Genomic DNA, 8,675 nt, shown 5'->3' with positions numbered 1-8,675 from the left:
GAATACATGGAGTGTCTTTTAACAACAAACAGTCTCTCCGTTGACATCACCGCTGCCTCGCTGACTCGGATTTCATACACAGGGATTTTTCGATCTAATACTTGCTCATGGAAATACCTTTGTCACTGCCGTAATATCTGTACTTCACATTTTAGAATTACTGTTTATAACAGCAATAAATATAAACGTAATGATGTACATATATGTGTAGATAATTCCCAAGATTTCTTCAACACATTACTACTTGTGCAGGAGCTATGGGGATTTTCATAAGCAAGAACAATTTTTCAATGAGAAATCCCTAATCATAAATCAAAATTAATTGTGCCATGCTCATGGAAATACTGAAAGACTGTTTGTTGCAATAAATTTTATATTGTCTAACATCAACTTTACTGATCACCTCAATAACAATCTGACCTCTTTTCCCTCAAGCTAACATCCCTACACTCTTGACGCTCCTCTCTTGAAATCAGTCTTTCCTCACAACCACTGCCTTCCATCCCTCCCTGCTTATCTCCTTCTAATCTGCCTTTGTCGCTTTTCTGCTAAACTACTGACACGTTCTTACTCGGCCTGTCAAACTTCGCTTGCCACTAACCCCTATCCCACGTATGTTTGTCATTACTTTAACCTGCATGTGTTAGCAGTCTCTGTCAAGCCGCCGCTACACTGCTTCCCGGAGATGCAGTCAGAATATTTTTGTAATGTAAGCCTGTACATTGCTTATAAATGGTCGGACGTTTATATAAAAGAGTAAAAAATATGCATATGAATTATCTATCATTTAATCCTTCTTTTCTTCACCGTGCTGGTGTTTACGTTCTGATCATAATTTTTAACATGTCTGGCTATAGATCTGTTACTAATGTCTACACCTGTGGGGCTGTTTGCAACGCGCACGCCCCTCCTCCTCCCTGACACGGAAAGCAATAATTATCCTATGGAAAGTCAGAATAATACCTACTCGTGTTCCCCCCGTTAGTGAAAGCAAAACACTTCAGGACCTACACTTTAGAGCAGTGGCTCTCAACTGTGCGCCGCGGCGCAGAAGTGCGCCGCGACTGTCCCCCAAGTGCGCCGGGTAATTTTTATGGATAGATACACACTACCCTGACTGTGGAGTTGGTGCGCCGTCATAGTCCAAGATGTATATATCACTGGTGCGCCACTAAGCAGTAAAGTTTGAGAACCTCTGTTTTAGAGGATCCTAAGGAGGAATTGGATAGGGCAAGATACAGATACGAGATTATGTCCAGAGGAGCCCACCGGAGAGGACAGAGTGGCAGAATAAGCAGAAGGACTATGTCAGGAAAATGTCAAGGATATTAGGATGATAGGTGTGTCCCCAAGACACACCTATCATCCTCATGGATATGGAGAGAGTGCTGTACCAATTGCTCTAGTTCATAAAAGACTGCACAGTTAAAGGCTAATTTACCAGACTGATCAATGAATGGCGATGAAAGCCAAAGCTGGTGGTGAACATTGAAGTCTCCAGGAACTGAGATCTTCACGAAAGGGACGAAGGTCAGGATATGCTCTTCATTGGAAGTGAAATAGTCAGAGAATCTTTTATAGTTGTAGGAGTTCGGTGAAACATACACAGCACAGATAAATTTAATATGAGACTGAAGTCTATGCCAGATAGAATATTCAAGAAGAGTCAAGAGTGTGGTTACGAGAGGAAATTAGGTCATTGCACACATAGACATAACATCAAGTTTTAGATTTAAAGTGATGGCAGAGAAAGTAGGAGGGAACAAATAAGGGGTTGCTGTCAGTAGCCTCTGACACGTTTTCAGTGAGAAAAAACGAATAGTAGTTTGGTGGAAGAAGAATGATATTCCACTGATTGAAAAATTAGATGTAATACCGCTAATATTGCAGAACTTAAGCCGAGGGAAGCATCAAGACACTTTGGGTCACTACCAGAAGAGCAGTCCAACCTGGTAGCATTTCTAGGATCCCTTCTCGAGATAGGGATTCTGTGCCTCATAATTCTGAAGCCATTTTTATTTTATCTATTTATTTAATTAATCAAATTTAATTTCTTTATTTATCTATCATTTATTTTATTCTATTTTATTTATTTATTTTATTGACCGAAAAGTGTAGGTGTGTTAGATGCATGCAGTGTGATGCGTGTGATCTTTATGGGACAGACTGTAATTGTCTTTTTGTTGTGAGACACAAAGGGAGACATTCTGGGGGATCACAGCTGGGTCTCAGATAAGTTCACAGCACCCACCTTTGCCACTGTTATATAACTTCCCTGGGAGTAATTACCATCTCTCTCTCTCTCTCTCTCTCTCTCTCTCTCTCTCTCTCTCTCTCTCTCTCTCTCTCTCTCTCTCTCTCTCTCTCTCTCTCTCTATATATATATATATATATATATATATATATATATATATATATATATATATATATATATATATATATATATATATATATATATATATATATATATATATCGTCAGTGTGTGCGAGAAAAGATAGTGTAGTGTTTAAAATGGTTCTCCATTCTCTGTTTATGCACAATAATTGGGTATTGTACTTTGAGTTGGTTTCATTATTCTGTAAGTCTTGCGAAAGGTAAAATCTTGTATAATGCGTTGTTTGAACACGATTATTACTACATTAAATCATGAGAGGAACCCCGATATGAGCTGTTCTCTTCCGAGAGGCATGATCCTTAAAAAAAAAAAAAAGGCTGTGCAAGAACGTAACATAACACTCAGAGATTGTTCTGTTAGTGGCTTTTCATTTACATCCCCAATCTTGTCTCAGGGTTAATGATAATCTTCATGGTGATAATGTTAAACCATGAGCATATAAAGGATTCTGCCGTCTTTACCACGCCTAAGTCAGCTTCTACCAAAGCAGCAACGGCGGTAGCACCCGTGTGTGTGTGTGTGTGTGTGTAGTGTATGGACAAAATGGACAGTAGGAAAAGGGATGCTAGCCCCCATCAGGTAAGAGGCGATTGAGACGTTACTTCGCCTCAGGGCATAAACCTCTCGCTAGCCGATAACTGCCCAGTCGCTATTTTTACTCTCGCTTTCTGAACGATCACTTTTATGCAACACACTCCCAGAGCATATCTTACAGACTTTCTTAATAATGTTACGTAATCTCTTCTCTGTTCTGTCTGAATAACATCGTTGGATAACAGGTTTAAAAATACAATCTGATTTGTCGATGGGAAAACAATGGCAGCGGAGGGCGGCATGACAAGGGGGAGATAGCCGACAGGTTCACCTGGGCCACAGGCAGCGTCCACCTGCCACCTGTTCCTCTCAGTGCGGCAAGTGCATTTTCTCATGGATCAAGGTAAGATTGTAAGAAAGCATTGATCGAAACTTCTTGTTGAAGAAGAATCTTAACACTGTAAAAAAAAAAAAAAAAAAAAAAGGACGGCTGAGAAAGGGAGGATAGTGTGTGTGTGTGTGTGTGTGTGTGTGTGTGCAGGAAGACAGGTTCACTTCTTCCTCGTCTAGTTGCCGGTTTTAAGTATTTTTAAATTACTAGTGTTGTATATTTAAAAAAGGGACATTTGCACTATCCCATTTGTAGTTCTTACAACTAAGAATTACTTCGTGCTTTATCATTTGTAGTTCCTCTTGCATGCCAATTTATCTTTATTTTCAGTACACAACATGAACATAATTTGAAATTCGGACAGGTACGCCGGTCACCTGAGGCAATCCCGCGCCGAAGGTCCCAAAGCAGCAGACAACCCACACCCCTCACATCGCCTCCGCCAACCACCACCCTCACCTTCCATCCTCTCTCGACTCCCAGGATTCCCGCGGCAGCAGGAGGCGACAGGTGTAGAGGTCGCCTTGATGCTGCACACCTGGATCTACAAATGAATCTCAAAGGTTTATGTGACCGCTAAGTTTAACTTGATGACGTGAAGTACAAATATTGCACTGACTTTTAAATGAAATCTTAGAAAAAAAGAAAAGGCAATTAGACCTTGTCTTTATACGTAAATCACGTCCCTTTAAAAGAGAGGATTTAAACGAAATTATGTAAAAGTGATGAAATTTTCATGTGATCTGAGTGGTTCGACATACATATTTTAATGGGTACTTGTACCTTATGGGCGAGTGATTCCGACACTGAGAGTAATGGGACTACGGGAGTGATGAAGGTCTATACAGAGGTGGAGGTGACAGGGAGGTAAGGCAGGTGTGGCAGGACTGCGCCGAGATCATATTCTTCAGTAGACATCTTCAGCGTAGTGTCTATATGAAGAAAACCTTAATGCACTCCCATGATATACTAAAGAAAAACTGGAAAATATAATATCTGGACATAGATAATAATTGTGCAAACAATGGCAAAAGGCAACCTGAAAGAAAAGTATTTCTTGAAAGTAAAAGTCATCGTAGAAACGCTGTAATGGAACCATTTTCTAGTGAACACCGAGATGTAAACAATCCTCACAGTAAGTAAATTTCTGCTTTTTGATAAAAATGTAAACATTTTCTAATCATCATTGGCCTCCAGGAAAGTAGTATTCGTTCATGTAACATAACCGTTGAATCTAGGAGGTAGCACAGGGCGCTATGATGGTGTTTTTTTTGTTTGGCCACCTCCCAGGACAGGCTTGAAGGGGCTGTGGGCGGCGTCAGCTGATTGCAGGGACTCGTCAGCGGCAATGTCTGTGTTGTCAGTGGCCTGCACAGCATTGTCAGTAAAGGCGAAATCAATAATAGCGAATTTAGTGGTTTGTCACCCTACATAATGTAGAAAGCTGTAAGCTAAACTGAACAGTAGGGTTGGGAAAATTTAATAATAATAATTTATATATTTTGTAATCATGTTGGGTAGTTGAGAAAATCTGTGAGTAATAGGTAAATCTGCAATTTTGTACAACACTTTGATTTATCTTTATCCCTTTTCCAATGCACACCAAACTTGGAGACTAGTGGGCATGCAAGAATGTAGTGAGCTTCAGGCATTTCTGAACTAAATCTAACCAGACTTCATAATCATTTTGCTGGGGCATCCTCCTTAAAATTGTGCCGATTTGGCACAAAAACCATGTCCTCCCTTGGTTGTTATTGCAGAGAGTCTGACAAAAATGGTGTCAGAAACACAGCTTTAAATTCAAACTTAAACACAGACTGCTGAATAGATGGTTTCTTAGCCTATGAGACTTGGTTTATCATACGTAGGTCAGTGGTTATTAAAGGGGGCACACACTGCTAATGGGGCATCAAAAAAGTTTCTAAACGGTGTGGTTTTTAGTGGTCAGAGATATGTTAAGGAGGAACTGCAGGTGTCTGATATGCAGTTGTTAAGCACACTAGTATAGTCATAGGTTAATACTGGGATATATGAAGTTCATGTGCAGATGTAGCCTTTTCTGCCTGCCCATTATCATCATAAAAGATAAAACATGATTTCATACATTTTTCCCTTTGTGTTCTATGAAAATTGGTTCAGCCACAATTAAGTATTGTATTATGCATAAAAATAGCCAAAAGAATCTGTGTAACTCATCCATGACTGAGTGCATTGGTGACATGCCATCATGAGTTTTGTTCACTGGTTACAATTTCAAAATGTTTATATTTCAGAGAAGGAGGTTATTGTTAAGATCAATCACTACATCTGCATTCAATTTACTTTATTAAATAAAGATTTATCAATTGTATATACCAATAGCAAATTTGTTAAAAGTCAGTTCCAAGTTCTTTGCACTGCTCCTATAAGTTTGAATAGCCATTATATTAATTTCTAGAAGATCTAGACTCTAGAGTAAACAAATTAAAAAAGAATTTTTTTTTTTTTTTATGTAGGAAGGACACTGGTCAAGGGCAACAAAAATCCAGTAAGAAAAAAAAAAGCCCACTGAAATGCCAGTTCCATAAAAGGGTCCAAAGCGGTAGTAAAAAATTTAAGTTTTTTTTTTTTTTATGTAGGAAGGACACTGGCCAAGGGCAACAAAAATCTAATAAAAAAAATGCCCACTGAAATGCCAGTCCCATAAAAGGGTCAAAGCAGTGGTCAAAAATTGATGGATAAGTGTCTTGAAACCTCCCTCTTGAAGGAATTCAAGTCATAGGAAGGTGGAAATACAGAAGCAGGCAGGGAGTTCCAGAGTTTACCAGAGAAAGGGATGAATGATTGAGAATACTGGTTAACTCTTGCATTAGAGAGGTGGACAGAATAGGGGTGAGAGAAAGAAGAAAGTCTTGTGCAGCGAGGCCGCGGAAGGAGGGGAGGCATGCAGTTAGCAAGATCAGAAGAGCAGTTAGCATGAAAATAGCGGTAGAAGACAGCTAGATATGCAACATTGCGGCGGTGAGAGAGAGGCTGAAGACAGTCAGTTAGAGGAGAGGAGTTGATGAGACGAAAAGCTTTTGATTCCACCCTGTCTAGAAGAGCAGTATGAGTGGAACCCCCCTAGACATGTGAAGCATACTCCATACATGGACGGATAAGGCCCTTGAACAGAGTTAGCAGCTGGGGGGGTGAGAAAAACTGGCGGAGATGTCTCAGAACACCTAACTTCATAGAAGCTGTTTTAGCTAGAGATGAGATGTGAAGTATCCAGTTCAGATTATAAGTAAAGGACAGACCGAGGATGTTCAGTGTAGAAGAGGGGGACAGTTGAGTGTCATTGAAGAAGAGAGGATAGTTGTCTGGAAGGTTGTGTCGAGTTGATAGATGGAGGAATTGAGTTTTTGAGGCATTGGACAATATCAAGTTTGCTCTGCCCCAATCAGAAATTTTAGAAAGATCAGAAGTCAGGCGTTCTGTGGCTTCCCTGCGTGATATGTTTACCTCCTGAAGGGTTGGACGTCTATGAAAAGACGTGGAAAAGTGCAGGGTGGTATCATCAGTGTAGGAGTGGATAAGACAAGAAGTTTGGTTTAGAAGATCATTAATGAATAATAAGAAGAGAGTGGGTGACAGGACAGAACCCTTAGGAACACCACTGTTAATGGATTTAGGAGAAGAACAGTGACCGTCTACCACAGCAGCAATAGAACAGTCAGAAAGGAAACTTGAGATGAAGTTACAGAGAGAAGGATATAAACCGTAGGAGGGTAGTTTGGAAATCAAAGCTTTGTGCCAGACTCTATCAAAAGCTTTTGATATGTCCAAGGCAACAGCAAAAGTTTCACCAAAATCTCTAAAAGAGGATGACCAAGACTCAGTAAGGAAAGCCAGAAGATCACCAGTAGAGCGGCCTTGACAGAACCCATACTGGCGATCAGATAGAAGGTTGTGAAGTGATAGATGTTTAAGAATCTTCCTGTTGAGGATAGATTCAAAAACTTCAGATAGGCAGGAAATTAAAGCAATAGGACGGTAGTTTGAGGGATTAGAACGGTCACCCTTTTTAGGAACAGGTTGAATGTAGGCAAACTTCCAGCAAGAAGGAAAGGTAGATGTTGACAGACAGAGCTGAAAGAGTTTGACTAGGCAAGGTGCAAGCACGGAGGCACAGTTTCGGAGAACAATAGGAGGGACCCCATCAGGTCCATAAGCCTTCCGAGGGTTTAGGCCAGCGAGGGCATGGAAGACATCATTGCGAAGAATTTTAATAGGTGGCATGAAGTAGTCAGAGGTTGGAGGAGAGGGAGGAACAAGCCTAGAATCGTCCAAGGTAGAATTTTTAGCAAAGGTTTGAGCAAAGAGTTCAGCTTTAGAAATAGATGTGATAGCAGTGGTGCCATCTGGTTGAAATAGAGGAGGGAAAGAAGAAGCAAAGTTATTGGAGATATTTTTGGCTAGATGCCAGAAATCATGAGGGGAGTTAGATCTTGAAAGGTTTTGACATTTTCTGTTAATGAAGGAGTTTTTGGCTAGTTGGAGAACAGACTTGGCATGGTTCCGGGCAGAAATATAAAGTGCATGAGATTCTGGTGATGGAAGGCTTAAGTACTGTTTGTGGGCCACCTCTCTATCATGTATAGCATGAGAACAAGCTGTGTTAAACCAAGGTTTAGAAGGTTTAGGACGAGAAAAAGAGTGAGGAATGTATGCTTCCATGCCAGACACTATCACCTCTGTTATGCGCTCAGCACACAAAGACGGGTCTCTGACACGGAAGCAGTAGTCATTCCAAGGAAAATCAGCAAAATACCTCCTCGGGTCCCCCCAACTAGCAGAGGCAAAACGCCAGAGGCACCTTCGCTTAGGGGGATCCTGAGGAGGGATTGGAGTGATAGGACACCTTTCAAAAATTTAGTGAGAAGACTGGCTCTGCATTCCTTCTGCTAACTTGTATATCTCATTGGTGTAATTTATAACTACCATTCTCATGCAGTCATTTAGGTGACTCAGATGTGACCCATAGCTGGACCTGTACTATTTACTGGGGGTGAGATACTCCATATCACTGGTGACTAACTCAGTATGTAGTAATCCAATCTTGGCTAGCAGGACTGTAGGAGAGTTAGATTTCCTTATAGCTGCTTATGCCCCTAAGTCAATAAATAGATATTATTATGGTTCTTTCTATTACTTAATATGAGATTCAGTGGAAACCTTTACTTAATCTACAACAGGTATTTTGTTTGAAACTATTATCATGACTGCATATGCAATTTAAGTAGTAAGATGTTTATTTGCTGTTTTTGTTCATTTTCTTCAATTTTCAGAATCAAGTAAGATGGAGGTGTGAGGAACTACACAGAACATCAAAG

At 40.3% G+C, this 8,675-nt stretch overlaps 1 protein-coding gene across 5 annotated transcripts in view; it reads left to right on the top strand.

Annotated features, from left to right (window-relative positions):
• Window positions 1–3,230: 3,230 nt before the first annotated feature.
• LOC135089016 (zinc finger and SCAN domain-containing protein 2-like) overlaps window positions 3,231–8,675 on the top strand; it is a 44,741-nt gene continuing 39,296 nt past the window's right edge. For 3 of the 5 annotated variants that reach the window (XR_010261364.1, XM_063984186.1, XM_063984180.1), the window contains exons 1-3: window positions 3,231–3,333; window positions 3,686–4,456; window positions 8,631–8,674. The gene's annotated coding sequence lies outside the window, so the exon portion shown is untranslated. Of the gene's footprint in view, window positions 3,334–3,673; window positions 4,457–4,482; window positions 4,702–8,630; window position 8,675 lie in introns of those variants that run through there. The other 2 variants (XM_063984156.1, XM_063984167.1) reach the window with 2 other exon arrangements.

The sequence above is a fragment of the Scylla paramamosain genome, chromosome 3 (genome assembly GCF_035594125.1).
Source record: "Scylla paramamosain isolate STU-SP2022 chromosome 3, ASM3559412v1, whole genome shotgun sequence".
Classification (NCBI taxonomy): Eukaryota; Metazoa; Arthropoda; class Malacostraca; order Decapoda; family Portunidae; genus Scylla; species Scylla paramamosain.
The sequence above is the reverse complement of the archived record's forward strand: the minus strand, read 5'-3'. Positions and strand labels throughout refer to the sequence as shown.